Source organism: Panulirus ornatus, chromosome 51 (genome assembly GCF_036320965.1).
Source record: "Panulirus ornatus isolate Po-2019 chromosome 51, ASM3632096v1, whole genome shotgun sequence".
Lineage (NCBI taxonomy): Eukaryota > Metazoa > Arthropoda > Malacostraca > Decapoda > Palinuridae > Panulirus > Panulirus ornatus.
The window spans coordinates 6536728-6563090 of record NC_092274.1 but is presented as its reverse complement, the minus strand read 5'-3'; the positions used below and the strand labels follow the sequence as shown (position 1 = coordinate 6563090).

Below are 26363 nucleotides of genomic sequence, written 5' to 3'. Positions count from 1 at the left end.
ATCTGTTTCGTTTCCACGTGTGTTTCATGAAGTTTCCCCCCTGTATGTGTTTCCTGTCGACCACTGCCAAATACACGTTACTGGTCGAATACCCAGCCACAAATACCTTCGTTAAAAAGTCACTGAATTACGAATTGGGGGAAGGACGGACAGAGATCCCCGCCATTCGTTTTATTGCCGCCTTTAAACCAGCGAAAACTGCCAACAGACACTTTAAACAAACAAAAAAAAGGGCCCTGAGTTATACATGGACAGCAGGACTCACTTAAAAGTAATGGGAGAGGGGAGGAAGGAGGGGAAATAAAGAGGGGAGAGCTAATGGGGCGGTAGGCACTGGCAAAGTTGGTTGTGTGGGCCGAGATGTCAATCTTACTAACTAAAATAAGAACGTTCTTATGTATATTACATCATGCGTTCCCAACTGCAACGCAAAAGTTCCCGGGTTCGAGTCCTCGCTGCTGGAGGGCATTAAGCATTCTATGAAAGTGCGCGTTCATATATGCACTATATATATATATATATATATATATATATATATATATATATATATATATATATATATATATATATATATATATATATATATAGGAGGCTCTATTATTCGCGTGGGGTTGTGTAATTCAGCTGTGGTTAAGGGAGGTTGGTGTGACCAGTCTTGGGTATTAGGTGGACATATTTATTATAACTCAAAATACCTTATGGTTAATTTGTGCCCGACTGTTCAACGTGGTTCTGAATGGGAGGCACTTTCCCAGGCAAGCCTGTTGGTAATTGGGTAGCAGCTAGGAACGATTTAATTAAATTTTGCCGCATTTATAATATAAATGACAAGTATGGTCTGTAATCTGCTGTGATGTTCACCATTTATTTTGCTCTAAGCCCCAGCGTTTGCTGGAAGGCGATGGAGCTGCTGAGTAGAAACGCATCAGCCAATCCTAACGTGCCTTTAGGCCGGCAGCTGCATTCTGATTCGAGGAAATTTGTGGGTGAATATCCCATCTCGGGGCGCTGATTCATAGCGCCCGGTCGAATCCTTCTCTTCTCGCCCCCCTTCTACAGCCAGGTCGTTCCAGTTAGCGACTGACTGGGGCCTGGAGTGCTCCTGCAGAGGGCTATGCCAGTTTTTCTCGTCCTCCGCTGATGATGTAGTCTATATACAGCGTTTATGATACACCAGTTCTTGGTTGTTTGCGTCTTGAGACAGGGTGGTCTTTCGAGGGTGGAGGGCCTTCTCTACGCCTAGCGTGGTCCTGGGCAGTAGACTATGGCAGAGCTGCGAGTGGGTGGTCCCCTGAACATTATGGGGGTAGTTAAGTAGTTTAATATACAATTACAGAAAGGTTTGTGCGGGCATTACCATAAGTCCGGGCTGGCGTTCGTCAAGGGGCTACTTGTAGCAGGAGTCGGCTGGGGCTACCTGTGCCATAAACCACTCACCCTCCAACCAAACTCTTAATTACCCAACGCCGAGGCTTTCAGACGAACCAAGCGTATGTAAGGCCAAAATACCATTAAGTATGCGCATTAATGGCTGCCAGGGCTGTTATTAAAATCCGCGAGCAGTCTCAGGTTCGAAGCCATAGAGTTCTGAGATTATTCGTGTGTATATACAGCTAGTGGGAGGAGTACGTGCTGGTATACTGGTATACTTATGCTTGGTGTGGTATGCGCTACTACACCTGTGTTATGCAGATCCACTGCGGTGCCCAACAGCTCGTGTATACACGCCCACACTGGCCATGTCTGCACCCACATGAACACCCTCATATTATACAAGTACCTAACCTTAAAAGCCACTCATCGCCCACCCATACACACTCGCTCACCAACAAAACTTCTCAGCATTATTCTCGTCTAACACACACACACACACACACACACACACACACACACACACACACACACACGCACACACAGAGTATGTGCAAACAGATCGATACACAAGATTCGTACAGGTCAGCAATATGTTTTGCTTTTAGAAAGATTAAATATTTTCAAACAAATATTTTCCTTCACTCTTTTTCCCCCAGAGACGAAATAATTTGTTTGAAATTAATCAAAAGTTAACACGTGAATGTAATTTCACTGGGTTGATAATGCTTATTACGTATACATAAGTCGATAACTCTTCAGAAACTGGTTTGAAAATGGGCTCTGCCTCCAGAAATGGTCTAAATGCGCTTAAAAATGCTGTCAGCCTACCAAAATATGGTCTTCAGTTGCTTGAAAAATGGTCTTAGTCTAAAGAAGTGTATGACTACCTTATGATTAAATACAGTTAAACGAGATGAAAAACCTCGGAGTGATAATGTTCGACTTACCTTCAGCGAACAAATTGAAACAACGGCTGCTTCCTCCAAAATTGTGGTAGCACGGATCTTGCGGACCTTCGAGAGAAGACAAAAAACAATTACACTCTCATAAGTAGAGCAGTGTTGTGTACTAACATCACATTTCAAGGCTGGTGGCATTTCACAGTTAGAAAGAGTGCAAAAGATATTTCACAGCCACTATGGTCGAGGTATGGGAAATGAAACACTGTACTCTCTGGGGAACAAACTGGAGAGGTGTAGCATTATCTACCCGAAAAAAAAAAAAATATTAGAAGGAGTGGTTTCCAACCCACTTATGCAAATAAACCCCTACTAACACGACAGCCAGACCATAAAATGTTACCTTTGAAATATGATGATGCAATATGGAACCTTCAGTTCCAAGCACACAAGACTAATCATAACATTGCTCGTAGCCATCAGAAACACTATGGGTTACACAAGGGCCATTTAAAACGGCCCTTGATGAATATATAGTGAAGTGCGTTCGACCAGCAGGTCTGCCGATGTCCCGTGGGACGCGCGACCACCAACAGTCTGGTCGACCAACACTCTCGGCAAGCTGGGGCTTAGCCAAAGCCAGCTGGGGGGGGGGTAGAAGACCTCCAATGACTTATGTCTCTTGGTTCAGGTCTGCGACACAGCTCCCTCACGCTGTCTGCGGCCAGGCCTTCGTCTGCGTAACAGTTTAGGGGCGTCACCATGCGGTCCCTCTCCACGTACTCCCTGGAGCTGGAGGGACAGACGACCCTCCGACGTCGCTATGAGGCGAAGCGGACACGGAAAGCTCAAAAAAGTTGACCCAAGTGAGTTACCTCGCCCGTGTGTCTCCTGCAGCGGCCTGTGTCCTCCCCCGTCAGCTGCGAGAGACCTTATTAACACAACATCTGAGGCATCACACTCACACACCGGAGGTGACCTCACTACCCAGCAGTGACCCTCCCCCCCCCTGGTGACCTCACAACTCAGCAATGACCCTAGTGACCTCACAACTCAGCAGTGACCCACGCCTAGTGACCACACAACTCAGCAGTGACCCACGCCCAGTGACCTCACAACTCAGCAGTGACCCACCCCCAGTGACCTCACAACTCAGTAGTGACCCCCACCCCCAGTGACCACACAACTCAGCAATGACCCACCCCCAGTGACTTCACAACTCAGCAGTGACCCACCCCCAGTGACCTCACAACTCAGCAGTGACCCATCCCCCCAACTACTCCCCCCCGGAGTGACCCCCTAGATGAAGTGTGTGTGTGTGTGTGTGTGTGTGTGTGTGTGTGTGTGTGTGTGTGTGTGTGTGCAGGTCAGGGCCGGTAGAGTAAGACGGAGGGAGGGAGGGAGTGAGGGAGAGGGGGCGCGGGCGGCAGCAGCGGGGATGGAGAAGTAATGGCGGGCTGGGGGAGGGGTGCAGGGGGGGGTGAAGGGGGGGGGGTGGTAGTGGTGGTGGTGGGGGGGGGGGGGGGGGGGTTGTTGGACGAGCTAGCTAGCAGCTGTGCTCCTAACCACCGCCAATTACAATACATTAAGGCAGCAAATGATGGGGTTGACTGAGCACCCCATCTTGGGTCGCGCAGCCCGGGCGAACAACACAAGAGCCTTTTGTCCGCTCCTACCCAACCCCAACCCACCCACCCTCAGCCCCCCCAGAACCCCCATCCCGAGTTGGTATGCCGCGCGGGGGGGGGGGGGTGAGGGGGGGGGAGGGGCAACGTGTCGGCCACAAGTTAGGCCAGATCTACGGGGTATTTATGACCCCCCCCAGAGATGAAGACTACGGCCCCCAGAGAGGTAACGACAGGTGAAGCACAAGACTTGTGTGAGGTGATGTGGCTCCGTCCTCATTGCTGTGTTACACGTCTGTGTTCTTATATATATATATATATATATATATATATATATATATATATATATATATATATATATATATATATATATATATATATATATATATATATTGTCCCTGGGGATAGGGGAGAAAGAATACTTGCCACGTATTCCCTGCGTGTCTTAGAAGGCGACTAAAAAGGGGAGGGAGCGGGGGGGATGGAAACCCTCCCCTCTCGTTTTTACGTTTTCCTAAAGAAGGAACAGAGAAGGGGGCCAAGTGAGGATATTCCCTCAAAGGCTCGGTCCTCTGTTCTAAACGCTACCTCGCTAACTCGGGAAATGGCGAATAGTATAATATATATATATATATATATATATATATATATATATATATATATATATATATATATATATATATATATATATATATATACCCTAGCCTGAGATAGATACCTTTTTGATCGACCCAACCCCTTAGGGGCGGATGAACAGCTGGGTTGACTGTGGACCGAGTGGCCGCAACCAGGATTCGAACCTATGCCACGCACGGCCTTGGACGGGGAGGCCCCCGGGAATGCTTCATGGTCAGGAACGCTAACCGATACACCACGGGCGTCCACATGTGTGGCACTGTAAACATTAACAGGAAATGGAGACCAAAGACTCGAACCACGACTGTTCTGACGTCGGGTTAAATTCCTTTCGAACAGTGACTGCTTCAGAAAACGGGGTAACATCTTCTGCGTAGGTCCAGATGGGTGGCAGGTATAATTCAACGTCTTGAATAATCACCCTTAAAGCCTTTGGTACGAGTCGGGGCGCCTCAATTACCTGTAGCCTATCTTAGCCGTAGACCACATGCGATGGCGACTGGAGGAATAGCTTGAAGGCCGACGTTGTTCACTGTTACGCCTTGAGAGGCACCATCAAGGGACACCACACTGCAAAGCGAGGCAATGCGTAGGCCAAGAAAGCGACGGGTTCTCGGCCCCGTATCATTAAACGCTTCTTCTAACTCCTTAAACATAAGTTTTTCTTTCTCCTGCACTTTTCTTTCTTTTTTTTTTCTCTCTCTCTAGTTTGGGGAGTCCATATGGGTAATTCAGAACGATGGCGGAGCTTTGTCAAATGTTATTTTAATAGTTTCCAGAAGAAAAAAAAAAATTAAATTTCCACAATTTTAAATTCTAAAGATTTTTTTTTAAATTGTGAGGAAAGGGAGGCATTCACAGAACGATGATAGTGGCTCGTTAAAAAAAAAAAATAGTTTCCTGGATAAAAATTTTAATTTCCTTAGAATTTTAAATTTAGAAGATATTTCGGGGGGGGGGGTTGTGGCTTCGATACGGTGGTGGGGGTTCTAAAATTTTATTTTCATAGTTTTGTGAAGAATAAAATTTTAATTTCCGTAAAATTTTATATTTTACATATTTTTTATCTTTTTTCTGAAGGGGGAATGAGATATTCAGGACTATGGTGGGGCTTATAAAAAGTTATTTTTACAGTTTTCTGAAGACAGAAAAAAAAAATTAATTTCCACAGAATTTTAAATTGTGTAGAATTTTTTCTTTTATTGCAAGGGGGGGTAAAGGGGTGCATTTAAGAACTATGTTGGAGCTCATAAAATGTTATTTTCACAGTTTTCTGAAGACAAAAAAAATCAAATTTCCAGAAAATTTTAAATTTTGATTCTTTTTATAATTTTTTCTAATATTTTTTAGGGATGACGGCCGGGGAAATAGGAAGGGGAGTGGGGTGGGGTGGAGAATGAAGTCGACCGGACAGAGAAACGCCTTTTGTGATATACCATCTTTCTCAGTCCACCTTGAGTCAATATGGACACGATTCATGTGACACATACGTAGCTCTGCGATGGACGAAGGGGGGGGGATCAAAGACCGCCTTGGGCCCCCAAACCCCCGAAGAGTCACAGGGAACCAAAGACCATCGAGGCACACGGGACAGACAAGACGACATGACAGAGAGGATCCAATATGGTGTACGACCACAAGGGTCGTCTACAAGGGGGAGGGGAGGGGAGTCGTGATGTCTGTAGCTAGCTGGCCAACACACACACACACACACACACACACACACACACACACACACGATGTCTCTATTCATCGCCGTATATCGAGATGACAGATCTGCTCCGAGGCGAATTCTATGGGGGCGCGTGGGGGCCCCGCCTCGTTCCATCTTCTGTCATGGACTCAAGAGAAAAGTTCGCCCATTCCCACTTTCTCGAACGACCTAATCGCTCGTTCCCCTCCGTAGAAAATGGGAGAGGGGGTTGGTCATCAGATGAAGGGGGGCGGGGGTGACTATATTCTTATAAAAGGGTAGTTGGGCAAAGGCAGGCAGGCAGGCGTCCCTGAGAATCGAACCCTTTCCACCTACCACCACACCAACCACCTACCACTACCACACCACCTACTACCACACCACTACCACCTACCACTACCACACCACCTACTATCGACCACTACCACCTACCACTACCACACCACTTGCCACCACCACACCACCTACCACCACCACACCACCTACCACCACACCACTACCACCTACCACCACCACACCACCTACCACCACACCACTACCACCTACCACCACCACACCACCTACCACCACCACACCACCTACCACCACCACACCACCTACCACTACCACACCACCTACCACCACCACTACCACCTACCATCACCACACCACCTACTACCACACCACTACCACCTACCACTACCACGCCACTACCACCTCCACCCGCTCACTGGGGATCTCTTCACAATAAATTTGCATACTCAGGTCAACATGTTGCAGAACGCGGTTGCACACACACACACACACACACACACACACACACACACACACACACACACACACACACAGATTTACGACAGCAGCATGGCATTTGTATGGGCGCGCTTCGCGGGCGTGTGTGGGCGTTCTTCCGGGTCCTGGGCGGGCACAGCGCGCGGGTGTTCTTGTAGAGAGGTTTGTGTGTGGGGAGGGGGGTGGGGATGGGTTCGAGCAGGGAATGGGTGGGATGGTTCACGAAGACAGATGGGCTGGGATGGGAATGGGTGGCTGGGGTGGGTGGCTAGAGCAGGGAATGGGCGGAGCTGCGGGAACCCACGGCAGCAGAGTGGGCGAGGGTTTGAGGAGTCGCCGTTGCCCACGATTGGAAGAGGGGGGGCTTGTATTGGCTACCCCCATATACCCCTAGACATGGCCAAGGAGGCCGGGTTGTCACAGCTGGGGTGGCCAGGGGCGTGTGTAAGTGTAGCCAGGGGGCCAGGGGCGTGTGTAAGTGTAGCCAGGGGGCCAGGGGCGTGTGTAAGTGTAGCCAGGGGTGGGTGTAAGTGTAGCCAGGGGTGGGTGTAAGTGTGGCCAGGGGTGGGTGTAAGTGTGGTCTGAGGTGGGTGTAAGTGTGGCCAGGGGTGGGTGTAAGTGTTGCTAGGGGCGTGTGTAAGTGTGGCCAGGGGTGTGTGTAAGTGTGGCCAGGGCGTGTGTAAGTGTGGCCAGAGGCGTGTGTAAGTGTGGCTAGGGATGCGAACGCATGTTTTTTTTTTTTTGAGTCTCTCTCTCTCTCTCTCTCTCTCTCTCTCTCTCTCTCTCTCTCTCTCTCTCTCTCTCTCTCTCTCATCAATCTATCTATCTATCTATCTATCTCTACATCGTGGTGGAAGTCAAAAACCTGTCATTCCCATTCGTAAACAAGACCGACAGAAAACGGGAACTGGGTCATTCAGAGTAAGAGAAAACCATGAAGGCGATCGCGATCCTATGCATAGCGCCGCCCAGACTTCTCTCCTGTATAATGCATGTGCCAGGGGGGCTTTCCTCCCTCCCTAAGTTCACCGCATGCACGGCCCGTCAACCCTCCACGCATACCATATCGTTCCAATTCATTGTATCCAGCGCACGCCTCGCATCCTCCTCAATATGCTCAGGTCCCAGTACCCCTTCCTCACCCTCTTCGCATGTAACTTCCCACTGCATTTACCACTTTTTTAATGGACTTTGGACATCCGTAATACCGTCCCTAAGGCCTCTGTCAACTGGACGACACTCGGTCCACCCTCCCTCTCAAAGGTCTATCACAAAGGATGTTCAAAAAATCTCTACACCCCTCCTGAAACCCCACTGACTCTCCAAAGTCTGTCTCTATCTATTATTTCAATCGCATAGATCTCAGTCTATCAGGCAATATATATATATATATATATATATATATATATATATATATATATATATATATATATATATATATATATATATATCCCTGGGGATAGGGGAGAAAGAATACTTCTCACGTATTACCTGCGTGTCGTAGAAGGCGACTAAAAAGGGGAGGAAGCAGAGGGGGGGGCTGGAAATCCTCCCCTCTCGTTTTTAATTTTCCAAAAGAAGGAACAGAGGAGGGCCAAGTGAGGATATCCCCTCAAAGGCTCAGCACCTCTGTTCTTAACGCTACCTCACTAACGCGGGGAAATGGCACGGCACACAAACCTTTAAGAGAGGACACTTGACAAGTGGGTTAAGTCAGTACCAGACGACCTGAGACACACACGAGTCGCTACGTAATGCAGGTGTGACACCAGGTGAGAGGATGATTCCCCGTGTATACACCGACCACACTTCGCCTTAGCCTCTACCATCATGGGCCAAATCCCATCGTAGGTACTGATAGATAACTCGTAGGCAGGTAGATAGATAGGTAAGTAGGTAGGTAGGTAGCGCTCTCTCTCTCTCTCTCTCTCTCTCTCTCTCTCTCTCTCTCTCTCTCTCTCTCTCTCTCTCTCTCTCTCTCTCTAGCATTGGACGAGGACATTTCAGGGCATCGAACCCGGTTGTCCCGCGGTCCCAGCCCGTCGCAGCAGCCTAGCCCCCACAAATCTGGATAGAGACGAAGCCTATGAGCTCACCTACACACATCCGGCTCTTCTCTTTTCTCCTCCTATTGTTCCTTCCTCCCAGAAAACGGCCTCCATGTTCCTACATGTTTACCAAATGGCGTCCTAGCTTCGTCTCCTCGATGTATATCAACTGACTGTTATATTTCTCTCTTGTGTCTCCCCTGATGATGTGATTATGACACGAAAGTGCACTTGGGAACTTATCGTGCTTCATTTTCCCGTGGACTCATAGGAATATATATATATATATATATATATATATATATATATATATATATATATATATATATATATATATATATATATAATAATAATAATATTAATAATATATATATATATATATATATATATATATATATATATATATATATATATATATTTTTTTTTTTTTTTTTCCAAAAGAAGAAACAGAGAAAGGGGCCAGGTGAGGATATTCCCTCAAAGGCCCAGTCCTCATCCTCTGTTCTTAACGCTACCTCGCTAATGTGGGAAATGGCGATTAGTATAAAAAAAATATATATATATATATATATATATATATATATATATATATATATATATATATATATATATATATATATATATATGGCACAGACAGTACTCCTGTATTAAACAAGACGGGGCCCCACCTAGCCAAGCTGCGTCTCGAACAGCTTAAAGCAACACTTGCCTTATAATGATTCAACTAATGAGGGAGAGACACGAGGAAACCTAACCTAACCTAACCTAACCTAACCTTACCTAATCTAGCCTAATCTAACCTAATCTAGCCTCTTATCTCACCAAGCCTAATCTGACCTAATCTAACCAAGCCTCCTCTAACCTAATCTAACCTTATCTACCCAAGCCTAATCTAACCTAATCTAACCAAGCCTACCCTAACCTAACCTAACCTAACCTAACCTAACCTAACCTAACCTAACCTAATCTAACCTTATCTACCCAAGCCTAATCTAACCTAATCTAACTTATCTAACCAAGCCTAACCTAACCTAACCTAACCTAACCTAACCTAACCTAACCTAACCTAACCAAGCCTAATCTAACCTTATCTACCCAAGCCTAATCTAACCTAATCTAACCAAGCCTAATCTAACCTTATCTAACCAAGCCTACCCTAACCTAACCTAACCTTATCTACCCAAGCCTAATCTAACCTAATCTAACCAAGCCTAATCTAACCTTATCTAACCAAGCCTACCCTAACCTAATCTAATCTTATCTAACCAAGCCTAACCTAACCTAACCTAACCTAACCTAACCTAACCTAACCAAGCCTAATCTAACCTTATCTACCCAAGCCTAATCTAACCTTATCTAACCAAGCCTACCCTAACCTAATCTAATCTTATCTAACCAAGCCTAACCTAACCTAACCTAACCTAACCTAACCTAACCTAATCTAATCTTATCTAACCAAGCCTAACCTAACCTAACCTAACCTAACCTAACCTAACCTTATCTACCCAAGCCTAATCTAACCTTATCTACCCAAGCCTAATCTAACCTAATCTAACCAAGCCTACCCTAACCTTATCTAATCTTATCTAACCAAGCCTAACCTAACCTAACCTAACCTAACCTAACCTAATCTAACCTTATCTACCCAAGCCTAACCTAACCTAACCTAACCTAACCTAACCTAACCTAACCTAATCTAACCTTATCTACCCAAGCCTAATCTAACCTAATCTAACCAAGCCTAACCTAACCTAACCTAACCTAACCTAACCTAATCTAACCTTATCTACCCAAGCCTAATCTAACCTAATCTAACCAAGCCTACCCTAACCTTATCTAATCTTATCTAACCAAGCCTAACCTAACCTAACCTAACCTAATCTAACCTTATCTAACCAAGCCTAATCTAACCTAATCTAACCAAGCCTACCCTAACCTAATCTAATCTTATCTAACCAAGCCTAACCTAACCTAACCTAACCTAACCTAACCTAACCTAACCTAACCTAACCTAACCTAATCTAACCTTATCTAACCAAGCCTAATCTAACCTAATCTAACCAAGCCTACCCTAACCTAATCTAATCTTATCTAACCAAGCCTAACCTAACCTAACCTAACCTAACCTAACGTAACATCAACAGACCTCCTCCTCCTTCCTCCTCCAGCACGCCCCTTGATGTGGTCTTAGTTCCACTGCTTGCCGCATGGCGGCGCCACCACCACCGTCATATACGAACTCACTGACCTAATACGATTTGCACTGACGAATTGTGAAATAAAGCGGATAAAGGCTATACTTTTTTCCAATGGAGGGAGGGAGCAGCTTCCATGTTTCAGCAGCGGCGGAGAATTCATCTTAACAGAACTTTCTGGTATTACTTCAGTCGCAATCATGATTGGAACCCGTAGAAAATGGGTTTCGGACGGGATCTCTGGGCGGTGTAAGATTACGTATCCACTGTCGCAACTCTTATTATTGATTTCTAACCGATTATCAGAACTTATCCTAAGACGAATTATAATATTCCGTACATATTTACGTAGAAAAGAGGTACACGGTAGGCGCTTTAACTAGGCCTCATTAGCAGTAGAACAAAATCATATTTTAATGATTATGTAAAACTTAAAATATATTCTTTCTATCCGAACGCTGTCGTAAAATCACAACCTTTAAAAAAAGGGGCTTCTCTGATGCAAGGTAGATATTAAATTCGTATGACATGTATACCGGCCACCCGAAACCCATTCACATGAGAAAACGATCAAGTTACCCCCCTCTCTGGTGGCGTCTCAAAAGAAAACGCGCCCTGTTCATTGTAATTTGAAAAGAACGGGAAACCTGATGCATCCAACCATCCCCTCCCTCCCGCCCCCAAGGGGCTACCAGCGCCCTCCATGCCTGGACCATGTACTATGCGGGCTTACACGTTGCCACGACTTGATTTTTTCAATATACGCTTACCTGTCCGTCTCCACGACCACTAGGAAAAAAAAAAAAAAAAAGACGTTGAAAAATATGGAAAAAAAGAAAACGATTCATCATTGTTGAGGACTGATGATTGGCGACTGAAAATTGGCAATAGCTTCCAATCGCTCGCGTCGACCGGGGGGGGGGGCAATTGGGCTCTCCCAAGAGGCTTCTTATGGGGTAGTGCTTCGGATGTCGTGGAAGGAGGGGCGAGAGCTGCGTTATGCGTAGCTCGACCCGGTCTTGGTGGCGTATTGGCAGAGGTGTCGCCAAGGTGTGCAGGCAGGAATGGGGGGTTCGGTACCCTCTCCACCCCGTAGCCAGGGGGGCACACCAGCACATAGACGAGTGTCGCATTGCTCGCCCACCGCTAATCCCCTAAGCGTGGGCGTCGGGTGTGTGGGCGGCTTTGTGGGCGTCTGGCTGGATTAGCGAGGGCGATGGGAATGTACAGGTAGGTTAGGTGAGGTGGGTATCGTATGTATACTTGCATGGGGGCAGGGAGGGGGTTAGTGCGCCCAGCAGCTGTTCGGGGTGACTGTAAGGGGGGGAGCTGAGGGTTTGAGGTGGTGTCATAGTGGTTTCAGAGAGGGGGGGGCGGGGGCGCCCTCTCTCTCTCTCTCTCTCTCTCTCTCTCTCTCTCTCTCTCTCTCTCTCTCTCTCTCTCTCTCTGTGTCACCCTTCACCCCTCCTGCCGTGTGCAAGCTGTCGGAGGCGTTCGTAAGGGTTCATGTGCGGTGGGGAGACGACCACCCTTCAACCGCACGACTCTCGTGTGTCGCCCCCCTGCAGGAAAGAGCTGGGTGGCCTGAGGAGGGGGGCGGGGCGCCCCCCTCCAACGACAGCTGCCCCCGAACAGAGCTGAGGAATGTGTGTGGAGGGAAGGAGGAGGAGGGGCGGCCGGCGGTGGTGGCGACTTGATCGCCAGGTGCTCGTGTATGTGACACTCTCTCGTCGCCGGGAACACAGCGGCGGTAAAGCGATATGAGGAGGGTTGGGAGAGAGGAGGTGCTCCCTGGGCACCTCCACTGCAGAGCCTGTGGGCGCGTGGCCTCTTCTGCGCCTGCACTGCGCGAATGTGATGGAAGTGACCTTTGACATTACACTCAAGGGGTCATCAGGTCTCGGGGGTCACGCCGCCTCCACCGTGCCCGTGGATCATACCGGCGCACCCAAGTGCACATGATGACACAGTTTTAAAAGATCTGTCGGACTTCATCATGCCAGGAACGGCTGAAATCTCTGAGGCTGTAATCCCTGAAGTGCAGACGGGAGAGAGAGATATATCATCATGCGGAATTGGAAAATCCTCTTAAGGTACGGTTCCCTGTCTTACGCTTGGAAATAGGATCACACTGGCAAGACGGGCATGGAAAACTTTGGGGGGACGCCCCCAAGACTTTTCAACACCTTGCCTTGCCACCACTAAAAAAACGAGAATATTGGATGGACGGTAGAGAAGTTTAAGAGTGCACTGGACAAGTAGCAACAAAGTTTCCCGGCCCAGTCAGGCGGCTGTGGGAGGGTGTTATGTGGGCCTGCGGGATGCGGCTACCAACAGCTTGGCTGACCAACGACCCACTCGAACACCCTGGGCCCTGGCCGGGCTGTGTTGGGAGGGGGGGGGGGGTAGAGAGGAACCCCAGAAGACCTCACCAGGCATCAGTTCTGGCCTGTGGGAGCGTCCGGATCAAGCCCCTTCATGCCATGTTGAAAGTGATTCCCTGTGTCTCACACGGGATCCGACAGCTTTCCTTGGCAAAACTCACGATCTCTCGTGGCACAATATCTGCGCGAGGCCTGGAGTTCAAATTAGCCCCAGCCTGTTATGCTGTCGTGGTCGATGAGTTCACTGTCGCACTCGGCGGATTAAACCACTGCAGTGAAAGACGTTTGATGACATAATAGTTAATGGTCTTCAACGTCTGGCGAAGACCCAGATGTTGGGTTCGGGGAGCATAAAGGACCTCCGATACCGTCGTAAGGTAAGGTCCCAGACCCAGCTGTAGGGGTACAAGACCCCAGAAACCATCGTATGGTAAGGTAAGGTCCCAGACCCAGCTGTGGGGATAAAAGACCCCAGAAACCATGGTATGGTAAGATCCCAGACTCAGCTGTGGGAGTAGAAGACCCCAGAAACCATCGTATGGTAAGGTAAGGTCCCAGACCCAGATGTGGGGGTAGAAGACCCCAGAAACCATCGTGTGGTAAGCTAAGGTCCCAGACCCAGCTGTGGGGGTGGAAGACCCCAGAAACCATCGTATGGCAAGCTAAGGTCCCAGACCCAGCTGTGGGGGTGGAAGACCCCAGAAACCATCGTATGGTAAGGTAAGATCCTAGACCCAGCTGTGGGGGTGGAAGACCCCAGAAACCATCGTATGGTAAGGTCCCAGACCCAGCTGTGTGTGGGAGGACAGACCTCAGCTAACATGAACAAAGTGTATCTAGACTTCGACCAGCTTGGTCGACCAACGACCCAACTCCACAGGCCGGGTCCAGCCCTGGCTGTAGGGGTAGAAGACACACCCGGAGACCCTACCACGTTATAACCGGCCGGGATGCGATGGCTACGCAGGGCCTGAGCCTCCAGCTGCAGGGGTAGACGACCTCCGGAATTAACGCTGAGGTGAACGGATGATGTGTAGAAGAAGAGAGAAAAGTAAGGAAAAACCAGTAATATCTGGAGAGGTGTGTGAGGTGCGACTGTGATGGTACTTGAGAGGACGTGAAGTGAAGATGCGTCACTGAGGGACATCCCTGGGCTGGAGGGATGATGAGGTCTGCGTCGGGAGAGACCACAAATATGCCACCAGAGACACCCACACCCCTCCATCCCCTACCGCATCCGCCCCTTCTCTCTCTCTCTCTCTCTCTCTCTCTCTCTCTCTCTCTCTCTCTCTCTCTCTCTCTCTCTCTCTCTCTCTCTCTCTCTCCCCACCCCACAGCTTTCTCTCCCTTCCCTTCCTCCCGTCCGTGTCTCTCCCATCTGTCCCACCTGCACCCGATGTTGTGATATTTTACCCATCCCACATACCCTTCCTCGCCACCCATCCCACATACCCTTCCTTGCCACCCATCCCACATACCCTTCCTCGCCACCCATCCCACATACCCTTCCTCGCCACCCATCCCACATAACCTTCCTCGCCCTATCGTCTCTTGTGTCTGGCCCAGCGCTTTTTTGGCATCATCGCTCGAGTCACCTGAAGGAGGCGGCTTGATCACCTACTGAACTGCGACAGGATAAGAAAAAAGAAAAAAAAATCAACCCATGAAAGCAATGTTGGTTTCCCCCCCCCCCCCCGACAACTAGTGACTTGTCTTCCCATTTTCTAAAGGCCCTTCCCTGATCCTCTCACAACTCGTCTCTCTTACTGTACAGCTCTCTGTCCTACACGTCGCTCTATCCCCCGTCCCTCATCCCTTGATCAGAGCCTGTCCCCCATCTTCCTCAAAACCTCGTTACGTGGGAGCTCCTCTATCCCCGCTCTATCCCAGTCTCACCGGCGTCCGTTCTCTCTATCCCGTCCCTCCTCTCTAGCCCTGCCTATCCCCCGTCCTCTCACGTCCACCATCGAACCTCCTGACACCTGCCAGACTCTTTTATTTATCAGCCGTTACAAAGGATTTGGGATAACATCTTCGCTCGGCCCCCGAGCACTCACCTCTCCTGCATTTGTTCATATATATATATATATATATATATATATATATATATATATATATATATATATATATATATATATATACACACACGAATATAGTGCATATAAGCGTTATTTCCCTTTTAGGGGGCGATCACAGCCGAGCAGTTAGCATTCCCAACTACCACGCAAAAAAGGTCCGGGTTCGAATCCTTGCTGTTGGAGGGCATCATGTGATATATATATATATATATATATATATATATATATATATATATATATATATATATATATATATATATATATATATTATCCCTGGGGATAGGGAAGAAAGAATACTTCCCACGTATTCCCTGCGTGTCGTAGAAGGCGACTAAAAGGGGAGGGAGCGGGGGTCTGGAAATCCTCCCCTCTCGTTTTTTTTTTTTTTTAATTTTCCAAAAGAGGGAACAGAGAAGGGGGCCAGGTGAGGATATTCCCTCAAAGACCCAGTCCTCTGTTCCTAACGCTACCTCGCTAATGCGGGAAATGGCGAATAGTATAGAAAAAAAAAAAAAAAAAAATATATATATATATATATATATATATATATATATATATATATATATATATATATATATATATATATATATATATATATATATAATGGGATGGCCTTGATTTGGGCCTCAGCTACCCGTGCCGTCTCACCTGACATGTATAAATATCTTACAACATTTCGAGGAGAGGTGCGTGCGTATATGGGACCAGACCGACCCTGAGGTGCCACGGACTGACGGAGGTCAAACGCCGAGGTCTCGTGCGCCAACTGCGTCAAGTGTTACTGTACTACAGTGTTACATGTAACTACTCACTCACCAGCAGTGTGGGGAGTACAGTACACCCGCGTGTACTGGGAAGTACAGTACACCCGCGTGTACTGGGAAGTACAGTACACCCGCGTGTACTGAAATTCTACACAGAAGGAGGGAGGAGTATCTTCTCCCTCTCTCCTTCCTTTAATACTGTCCTAAACACCCGTCAATGTCTAAGGGCCTCTCCCTCCCGCGCCATACCCTACCCTAGTGGACATAAGGAGCCCAGATATACAACGCCATTCCATCCGTGCCCAACACGACTGTATCACACGGTCGCTTCGCCCAGCGTTCGTACACGTCTGTACAAATCTCTATGTTTGGAAATCATTTTTTTCGTCATGATCCAAAAAAATTCTGCCCGGACTCAAAAATTTTTTTTTTAAAAAATCGCCTTAGTTTGGATTTTTGATCTCTCTGGTTAAGGGAGTTCAAAAAAAATGTCCCCCCCTAAAAAAATTTATCCTAAAAATGTGGTAATCTGTGTTATACATATACATTTTTTTCTTATCTTCCTCAGTCGCGTTTTTTGGGGGGCGATTTTCACCTTCGTATTTTGAAGTCAACAGTGCTGAGCTGCGGGTACTTCTGTGAGGTGATAATTCCGATAATAACTCGAAGTTATTCCGTCGTGTGGGATAACTAACTCACCACAGACGAGGTGATAATTCCGATAATAACTCGAAGTTATTCCGTCGTGTGGGATAACTAACTCACCACAGACGAGGTGATAATTCCCACAATAACTCAGTTATTCTGTCGTGTGGGATAACTCACCACAGACGAGGTGATAATTCTGATAATAACTCGAAGTTATTCCGTCGTGTGGGATAACTAACTCACCACAGACGAGGTGATAATTCCCACAATAACTCAGTTATTCTGTCGTGTGGGATAACTCACCACAGACGAGGTGATAATTCCGATAATAACTCTCAGTTATTCTGTCGTGTGGGATAACTAACTCACCACAGACGAGGTGATAATTCCGATAATAACTCTCAGTTATTCTGTCGTGTGGGATAACTAACTCACCACAGACGAGGTGATAATTCCGATAATAACTCTGTTATTCTGTCGTGTGGGATAACTAACTCACCACAGACGAGGTGATAATTCCGATAATAACTCAGTTATTCTGTCGTGTGGGATAACTAACTCACCACAGACGAGGTGATAATTCCGATAATAACTCAGTTATTCTGTCGTGTGGGATAACTCACCACAGACGAGGTGATAATTCCGATAATAACTCTCAGTTATTCTGTCGTGTGGGATAACTAACTCACCACAGACGAGGTGATAATTCCCACAATAACTCAGTTATTCTGTCGTGTGGGATAACTCACCACAGACGAGGTGATAATTCCGATAATAACTCAGTTATTCTGTCGTGTGGGATAACTAACTCACCACAGACGAGGTGATAATTCCGATAATAACTCAGTTATTCTGTCGTGTGGGATAACTAACTCACCACAGACGAGGTGATAATTCCGATAATAACTCAGTTATTCTGTCGTGTGGGATAACTAACTCACCACAGACGAGGTGATAATTCCCACAATAACTCAGTTATTCTGTCGTGTGGGATAACTAACTCACCACAGACGAGGTGATAATTCCGAAAATAACTCAGTTATTCTGTCGTGTGGGATAACTAACTCACCACAGACGAGGTGATAATTCCCACAATAACTCAGTTATTCTGTCGTGTGGGATAACTAACTCACCACAGACGAGGTGATAATTCCGAAAATAACTCAGTTATTCTGTCGTGTGGGATAACTAACTCACCACAGACGAGGTGATAATTCCGATAATAACTCTCAGTTATTCTGTCGTGTGGGATAACTCACCACAGACGAGGTGATAATTCCCACAATAACTCAGTTATTCTGTCGTGTGGGATAACTAACTCACCACAGACGAGGTGATAATTCCCACAATAACTCAGTTATTCTGTCGTGTGGGATAACTAACTCACCACAGACGAGGTGATAATTCCGAAAATAACTCAGTTATTCTGTCGTGTGGGATAACTAACTCACCACAGACGAGGTGATAATTCCGAAAATAACTCAGTTATTCTGTCGTGTGGGATAACTAACTCACCACAGACGAGGTGATAATTCCCACAATAACTCAGTTATTCTGTCGTGTGGGATAACTCACCACAGACGAGGTGATAATTCCGATAATAACTCTCAGTTATTCCGTCGTGTGGGATAACTAACTCACCACAGACGAGGTGATAATTCCCACAATAACTCAGTTATTCTGTCGTGTGGGATAACTAACTCACCACAGACGAGGTGATAATTCCCACAATAACTCAGTTATTCTGTCGTGTGGGATAACTAACTCACCACAGACGAGGTGGGTCTGATAAATGGTGTGACCGGGTCATGATATTGGGTTTGTGGACCTACAGCGAAGACCTGATAAAACCCTTATCTCTGTCTTCCTCCTTATCACCACTCCTCCTCTCTTCTTCCTCACGAAACTGGGATAGAAGACCTGGGATAGAAGACCTGGGATAGAAAACCTGGGATGGAAGACCTGGGATCGAAGACCTGGGATAGAAGACCTGGGATAGAAGACCTGGGATAGAAGGCATGGGATGGAAGACCCGAGATGAGACCTGGGATCGAAGACCTGGGATAGAAGACCTGGGATAGAAGACCTGGGATAGAAGGCATGGGATGGAAGACCCGAGATGAGACCTGGGATCGAAGACCTGGGATAGAAGACCTGGGATAGAAGACCTGGGATAGAAGGCATGGGATGGAAGACCCGAGATGAGACCTGGGATCGAAGACTTGGGATAGAAGACATGGGATAGAACATCTGGGATAGAAGACCTGGGATAAAACGTTCATAGCTTTCACGTTTTTAAGCTTTAATCGGATAGTTGGTTGGCTTGGTTTGGTAGGTCGGGTTTGGTTGGCTAGGTTTGGTTGGTCGGGCTTGGTTGGCTAGGTTTGGTTGGCTAGGTCTGGTTGGCTAGGTTTGGTAGGTCGGGTTTGGTTGGCTAGGTTTGGTTGGCTAGGTTGGGTAGGTCGGGTTTGGTTGGCTAGGTTTGGTGGGCTAGGTTTGGTCGGTCGGGTCTGGTTGGCTAGGTTTGGTGGGCTAGGTTTGGTTGGCTAGGTTTGGTCGGTCGGGTTTGGTTGGCTAGGTTTGGTCAGTCGGGTCTGGTTGGCTAGGTTTGGTTGGCTAGGTTTGGTTGGCTGGGTTTGGTTGGTCGGGTATGGTTGGCTAGGTTTGGTCAGTCGGGTCTGGTTGGCTAGGTTTGGTTGGCTAGGTTTGGTTGGCTGGGTTTGGTTGGTCGGGTATGGTTGGCTAGGTTTGGTTGGTCGGGTTTGGTTGGTCGGGTTTGGTCAGTCGGGTTTGGTTGGTCGGGTTTGGTTGGTTGGTTAGTTCCCATGTGAGACTGTACTCATAGTGATATAGCCTCACTGACACCAAAAACGACTTTATTTTCTTTTACTCACAACGTAACTTTGAGTAAGCGGAGTCCGGTAACACTCACCCACACACACACACACACACACACATATATATATATATATATATATATATATATATATATATATATATATATATATATATATATATATATATATATATATATATATTTCTTTTTCTTTCGTACTATTCGCCATTTCCCGCATTAGCGAGGTAGCGCTAAGAACAGAGGACTGGGCCTTTTTTGGAATATCCTCACCTGGCCCCCTTCTCTGTTCCTTCTTTTGGAAAATTTAAAAAAAAACCCTACGACGGTAGGGTTAGACAGAGCCAGGGGTGGGCCAGGTGCCTGCCTACCACGTCCTGGGACGGAAGATAGAGCCAGGGGTGGGCCAGGTGCGTGCCTACCACGTCCCAGGACGGTAGATAAAGCCAGGGAGTGGGCCAGGTGCCTGCCCACTACGTCCCTGGACGGTAGACAGGACCAAGGGTGGGCCAGGTGCGTGTCCACCACGTCCCTGGACGGTAGATAGAGCCAAGGAGTGGGCCAGGTGCGTGCCCACCACGTCCCGGGACGGTAGATAGAGCCAGGGGTGGGCCAGGTGCCTGCTTATCACACCCCGGGACGGTAGATAGAGACAGGGAGTGGGCCAGGTGCCTGCCCACTACGTCCCTGGACGGTAGACAGGACCAAGGGTGGGCCAGGTGCGTGTCCACCACGTCCCTGGACGGTAGATAGAGCCAAGGAGTGGGCCAGGTGCGTGCCCACCACGTCCCGGGACGGTAGATAGAGCCAGGGGTGGGCCAGGTGCGTGCCCACCACGTCCCGGGACGGTAGATAGAGCCAGGGAATGGGCCAGGTGCCTGCCCACTACGTCCCTGGACGGTAGACAGGACCAAGGGTGGGCCAGGTGCGTGTCCACCACGTCCCTGGACGGTAGATAGAGCCAGGGAGTGGGCCAGGTGCGTGCCCACCACGTCCCGGGACGGTAGATAGAGCCAGGGAGTGGGCCAGGTGCGTGCCCACCACGTCCCGGGACGGTAGATAGAGCCAGGGAGTGGGCCAGGTGCGTGCCTACCACATCCCGGCGCGTCGCTGGACCCACACAGCCGCGACACACGATCATAAATACACGCGACCTCACCACTACTGTTCCCCCCTCCTTACCTCCCTCGTCCAGCCCTACCTCCAAGACGTCGGGGGTCTGGAAAGGAGAACGCGCCTCGCTAACCTCCCGTACGGGCCAGGAGGCCTTGGAGACTCGGGGCGCTAGGGGCGAAATTACCATCCCTCCCCCGTCCACCTGTAGGTCCTCTGGACGATGGGCTAGGAAGGCTCATTTTCGGAGAGTCGTTCATTAGCGTTAAACGCTAGTGCGTCGTGATGCCTCAGTGAGGGGGCTTTGTGTGTGTGTGTGTGTGTGTGTGTGTGTGTGTGTGTGTGTGTGTCCTGGGGAGGGGAGGAGAGGGAAGGACCGAGTGTGGCAGGCGGGTTCCTTGCTGGCTTTCGGATTTTCTTCATAGATATTTTCACAAAGGGGAAGGAAGGAGGGGCGAGAGAGAGGGGGCGTCGTCGCCAGCGCCCCTCACCCCCTGAACCAAGGGGCGAGAGAGAGGGGGCGTCGTCGCCAGCGCCCCTCACCTCCTGAACCAAGGGGCGAGAGAGAGGGGGCGCCGTCGCCAGCGCCCCTCACCCCCTGAACCAAGGGGCGAGAGAGAGGGGGCGTCGTCGCCAGCGCCCCTCACCCCCTGAACCAAGGGGCGAGAGAGAGGGGGCGTCGTCGCCAGCGCCCCTCACCCCCTGAACCAAGGGGCGAGAGACAGGGGGCGTCGTCGCCAGCTCCCCTCACCCCCTGAACCAAGGGGCGAGAGAGAGGGGGCGTCGTCGCCAGCGCCCCTCACCCCCTGAACCAAGGGGCGAGAGACAGGGGGCGTCGTCGCCAGCGCCCCTCACCCCCTGAACCAAGGGGCGAGAGAGAGGGGGCGTCGTCGCCAGCGCCCCTCACCCCCTGAACCAAGGGGCGAGAGAGAGGGGGCGTCGTCGCCAGAGCCCCTCACCCCCTGAACCAAGGGGCGAGAGAGAGGGGGCGTCGTCGCCAGCGCCCCTCACCCCCTGAACCATAGCCACCAAGGTGTTCTCTTTCTCAATATTTCCCTCCCGAAGCTCGCAGGTGTGCGAGACGTGGCTCCTCGCCACTCTATCGCACTCCTGACGTCTGCCCGGTGTGTACACTTCGAGCACGGATACAGTTCTCATACCGTACATTGTCTGGAGATAAATGAACGTCGGTCGCCCAAGACGGTCCTTTACATGTTCCAGCCCCACAAGCGAGCGGATCTGATCGCACAAAGGGCAAAATAAAACAGCAGGGACTTCGGGAGGAGGAGGAGGAGGAGGAGGTGTGTGTGTGGCGGGGGGAGAGGGGGGCCTTTTGAGTTGGTCGGGCTTACCTGTGCGTGTGTAAATGCTTGTGTGGCGATGCCCGCCCGATAGCGTAGAAACACAGCGACTTGATATCTTGCTGGGGGAGGGAGGTGGGCGGTTTGGCGATGGCAAGGGAGGGAGGGAGAGAGACAGACGGGGCCAGTGGTTTCCTACCTAGTCCCCACTAGAACGTGTTGGGTGAGTGCAAAGGCAGATAGAGAAGACGGGGCGCTTAATGATTTCCGAATCGCATGGGCCATTTATTTCTGTAAACGTCTGGGTGTGGGATGGGTGGTGTAGTACGCCGGCCGCCCACCAGGGGTCTCGCCTAGTCGGCTTGCCACAGACTGGCTTTTGCCTCCTCCTCCTCCTCCTCCTCCTCCTCCTCACCACACACACGAGACGACAACTCTCTTGTACGACAGCACAAACGACTCCCTCGCTCGACTCTCTCATCAATCTAAACGCTTATCACTCCCCTTGTTTACCACGTTCTCATGCATCTCCCTAAAGAGAGAGAGAGAGAGAGAGAGGGGGAGGGAGAGGGAGGGAGGGAAGAAAGAAAAAAAAAAAAAAGAGGGAGATCCAAGCGAAAATGCGAAGCCTCTGAGTGAAAATGGTCGGGGCCGAAGACACAACTCCACTAAGCTCACGCGGCGCAACGGGGTTCCCGGAGCGTCCCGTTGCGCTACGTCCCGCACAACTTTGCTTCGTCCGGGCCGAGCGCTGCGGTCCGCGGCCGACCCCGAGTGCTGCGGCCGCCCCGAGTGAAAACAAAAGGGCCTGCCAGCGCTAATGGACGAAACAAAAGCATGCGAGAGGAGCTGAGAATGGTCAACGGAGATACTCATGAGAGAGAGAGAGAGGGAGAGGGAGGGATGGCGAGAGAGGGGCGCCCCGCGCACAACACAGCGTTGAATCCTACATGCTTCTAGCCCAGGCTCTTCCCTGGTGCACTAGACCCGTTCTCGTTGTGTCCAGGGGCGGCGGTGGGATCCGTCCGGCTGCGGCATTTTGGCCTTTTGTCCAGATGGGGCGGCCCAGGTCCCCACGTCGAGAAGCGACGACGCCAATCCGTTCATAAGAAGGGACGAAGATTATTGGGAAAAACACGACCGAATCTTCGTGGCGCGGAACCGCCACAGGGACGCCTTGATAAGATGTTTCGATTAAAGCCGCGGCTGCGTTTAATAATATCATAAAAGTGAGAAATGAAGAAATACGCCCCAGAGCCTGACAGCCTCCCAGTGTGTTCAATGCATCAGGAGAGAGAGAGAGAGAGAGGGGGAGAGGAGGTGAAGAAAGGGGGTGTGGGGGGAACAGGGTGGGGAAGGGAAGAGAAGATGAGAACCCCAGACGGCACAATTGAAAGACGCCCCCAGTCCCTCCCTCCCTCCAGGAATTTATATTACGGTTGTAAATAAGCGTGGTGTAAATCATGGTTGTAAATAAGTGAAGTGTAAGAAAGGCGTACCGTAATGATACTTAATACTGCTTATAGCGGAGGTCTCTCGCGGCACGTCTCAATATGAAGTTCACGAAGGCAAGACCAGCAGCAGGATGGCCCGCGCTGCCTCACCTTGTCTGCAGGAACGGACCACAGGTGTGGGTCTTCCCCTCGACACCACAAGAGCATGACGGGGCTATGCATGTAGCCCGTGCATGATCATCACCCACCCTGGCACATGACACAGGACAAGCACCAAACAATGGCCCTCTACCTGTCTGTTAACCCCTGTTGTCAAACGGCGCCGAGGGTCACTTAAAAGTACCTCTGTTTTTTCACTGTCGCGTCTTAGGAATCGCTGCTTCTGCAGTGCCAAGGCGGGGGGTTGTCCTCTTACCCTCCTCCCTGTGGGCAAACCCCCGAAGAATGCGCCAGTGGCCTTCGTGGAACACAGGCCAGGAGAGCCTGCTCACCACCACACAGGCCTCCACCAGCCTCCGGGACTTTGGAGGTGTGATGTCGAGATGTGTTTAGCAGACGGAGGAGGGAGGCAACAATTTTGCGGTGGCCGAAGACGCAGCGGAGAACGTCCCGAGCGTCGGGGAACCATGATGTCGTATCGCCTGCGTCTGTTGGCAACGGAGTTGCTGGCCGTTGTTCGTATCTTGCCCTCCTCCGCCCCCACTTCGACGCCCTTGTTCGAACCGGAGCTTCGGGTGTGGTCCTCCGCCTGGGATGGTCTTCGTGATGGGTCTACTACTACTACTACTACTACTACGGTCATGTCTGATGCGTCTATTAGACCCGATGGTCAACCTCTTGGTCAGCGTGCGCGCGCGCGCTGAAGAGGCTGGCGTTTGGCCGGCCATTTGTGTGTCTTAACGGCGGAGCCCCAGTCGACCAGGCCTGTTGAACAGCTCGACCAGATGGTAGTGTCCCGCTTTACTGTCCAGGGTGGGTCGAGTGCGCCGTCTTCGGCCAGGCCAGATGGTCGTGGTCCAGCGGGTGGGGCCAGGGGGCCAAGGGGCGCGGGGGGGGCCCAGGCTGGGGAGTGTATTGTGCGGTGGTGAGCCAGACCAGAATCCTGGACCACCTCCTGAGGACGCCTGACAGCGATGACGTGCGACAGGCGGGAGGAGGAGGAGGGAGCCCTTCCCCCTCCGCCCCAGACGACTTGCAACCACCCACCCCCAGACGGCCCCGACGACTTATCGCCCGCCACCCGCTCCCAACGGCCCCGAAGAACTGGCCACCAACCGCCTCGGACGGCCCCCACCTGCCCCAGACGACCCCCCACCGCTGGCCACCTCCTGCCCCAGACGACCCCCCACCGCTGGCCACCTCCTGCCCCACATGACCCCCACCGCTGGCCACCACCTGCCCCAGACGACCCCCACCGCTGGCCACCACCTGCCCCAGACGACCCCCCACCGCTGGCCACCTCCTGCCCCAGACGACCCCCCACCGCTGGCCACCACCTGCCCCAGACGACCCCACCGCTGGCCACCTCCGGCCCCAGACGACCCCCACCGCTGGCCACCACCTGCTCCAGACGACCCCCACCGCTGGCCCCCACCTGCCCCAGACGACCCCCACCGCTGGCCCCCACCTGCCCCAGACGACCCCCACAGCTGGCCACCTCCTGCCCCAGACGACCCCCACCGCTGGCCACCTTCGGCCCCAGACGACCCCCACCGCTGGCCCCCACCTGCCCCAGACGACCCCATCAGCTGGCCACCTCCTGACCCAGACGACCCCCACCGATGGTAACCACCTGCCCCACACGACCCCACCGCTGGCCACCACCTGCCCCACACGACCCCCACCACTGGCCACCACCTGCCTCAGACGAGCCCCACCGCTGGCCACCACCTGCCCCAGACGACCCCAACGCTGGCCACCACCTGCCCCAGACGACCCCCACCACTGGCCACCACCTGCCCCACACGACCCCACCGCTGGCCACCACCTGCCCCACACGACCCCCACCACTGGCCACCACCTGCCTCAGACGACCCCCACCGCTGGCCACCACCTGCCCCACACGACCCAAACGCTGGCCACCACCTGCCCCACACGACCCCACCGCTGGCCACCACCTGCCCCACACGACCCCCACCGCTGGCCACCACCTGCCTCAGACGACCCCCACCGCTGGCCACCACCTGCCCCACACGACCCCAACGCTGGCCACCTCCTGCCCCAGACGACCCTACCGCTGGCCACCACCTGCCCCAGACGACCCCCTACCGTTGGCCACCACCTGCCCCAGACGACCCCCTACCGTTGGCCACCACCTGCCCCACGCAATCCCACCGCTACAAACTTTTCCTTCTACAGGAGACCATCACTTCCCTGCTACTGATTGTAGAGCAGCCTTCGGAGTTGTAACAAGCCCCCCACAGCGGGAGACCTGGGTTTGGAAAAAAAACTGTGGGCCAGTGAGAGTGGTGTGGGAGGACTGTGGGCCTGTGGGAGTGGTGTGGGAGGACTGTGGGCCTGTGGGAG

General features: G+C 50.7%; 1 protein-coding gene and 1 long non-coding RNA gene across 5 annotated transcripts in view; one reads left to right on the top strand and one right to left on the bottom strand.

The window, feature by feature from the left end:
- Positions 1 to 26363, top strand: part of LOC139764908 (latrophilin Cirl-like) — a 256100-nt gene that overhangs the window by 103367 nt on the left and 126370 nt on the right. The gene's annotated exons all lie outside the window — the stretch shown is intronic.
- The window catches only part of LOC139764909 (uncharacterized), a 170622-nt gene continuing 144859 nt past the window's right edge, over positions 601 to 26363 (bottom strand). The window contains exon 3 of the long non-coding RNA XR_011716487.1: positions 601 to 2387. This is a non-coding gene — a long non-coding RNA (uncharacterized lncRNA). The remainder of the gene's footprint in view (positions 2388 to 26363) is intronic.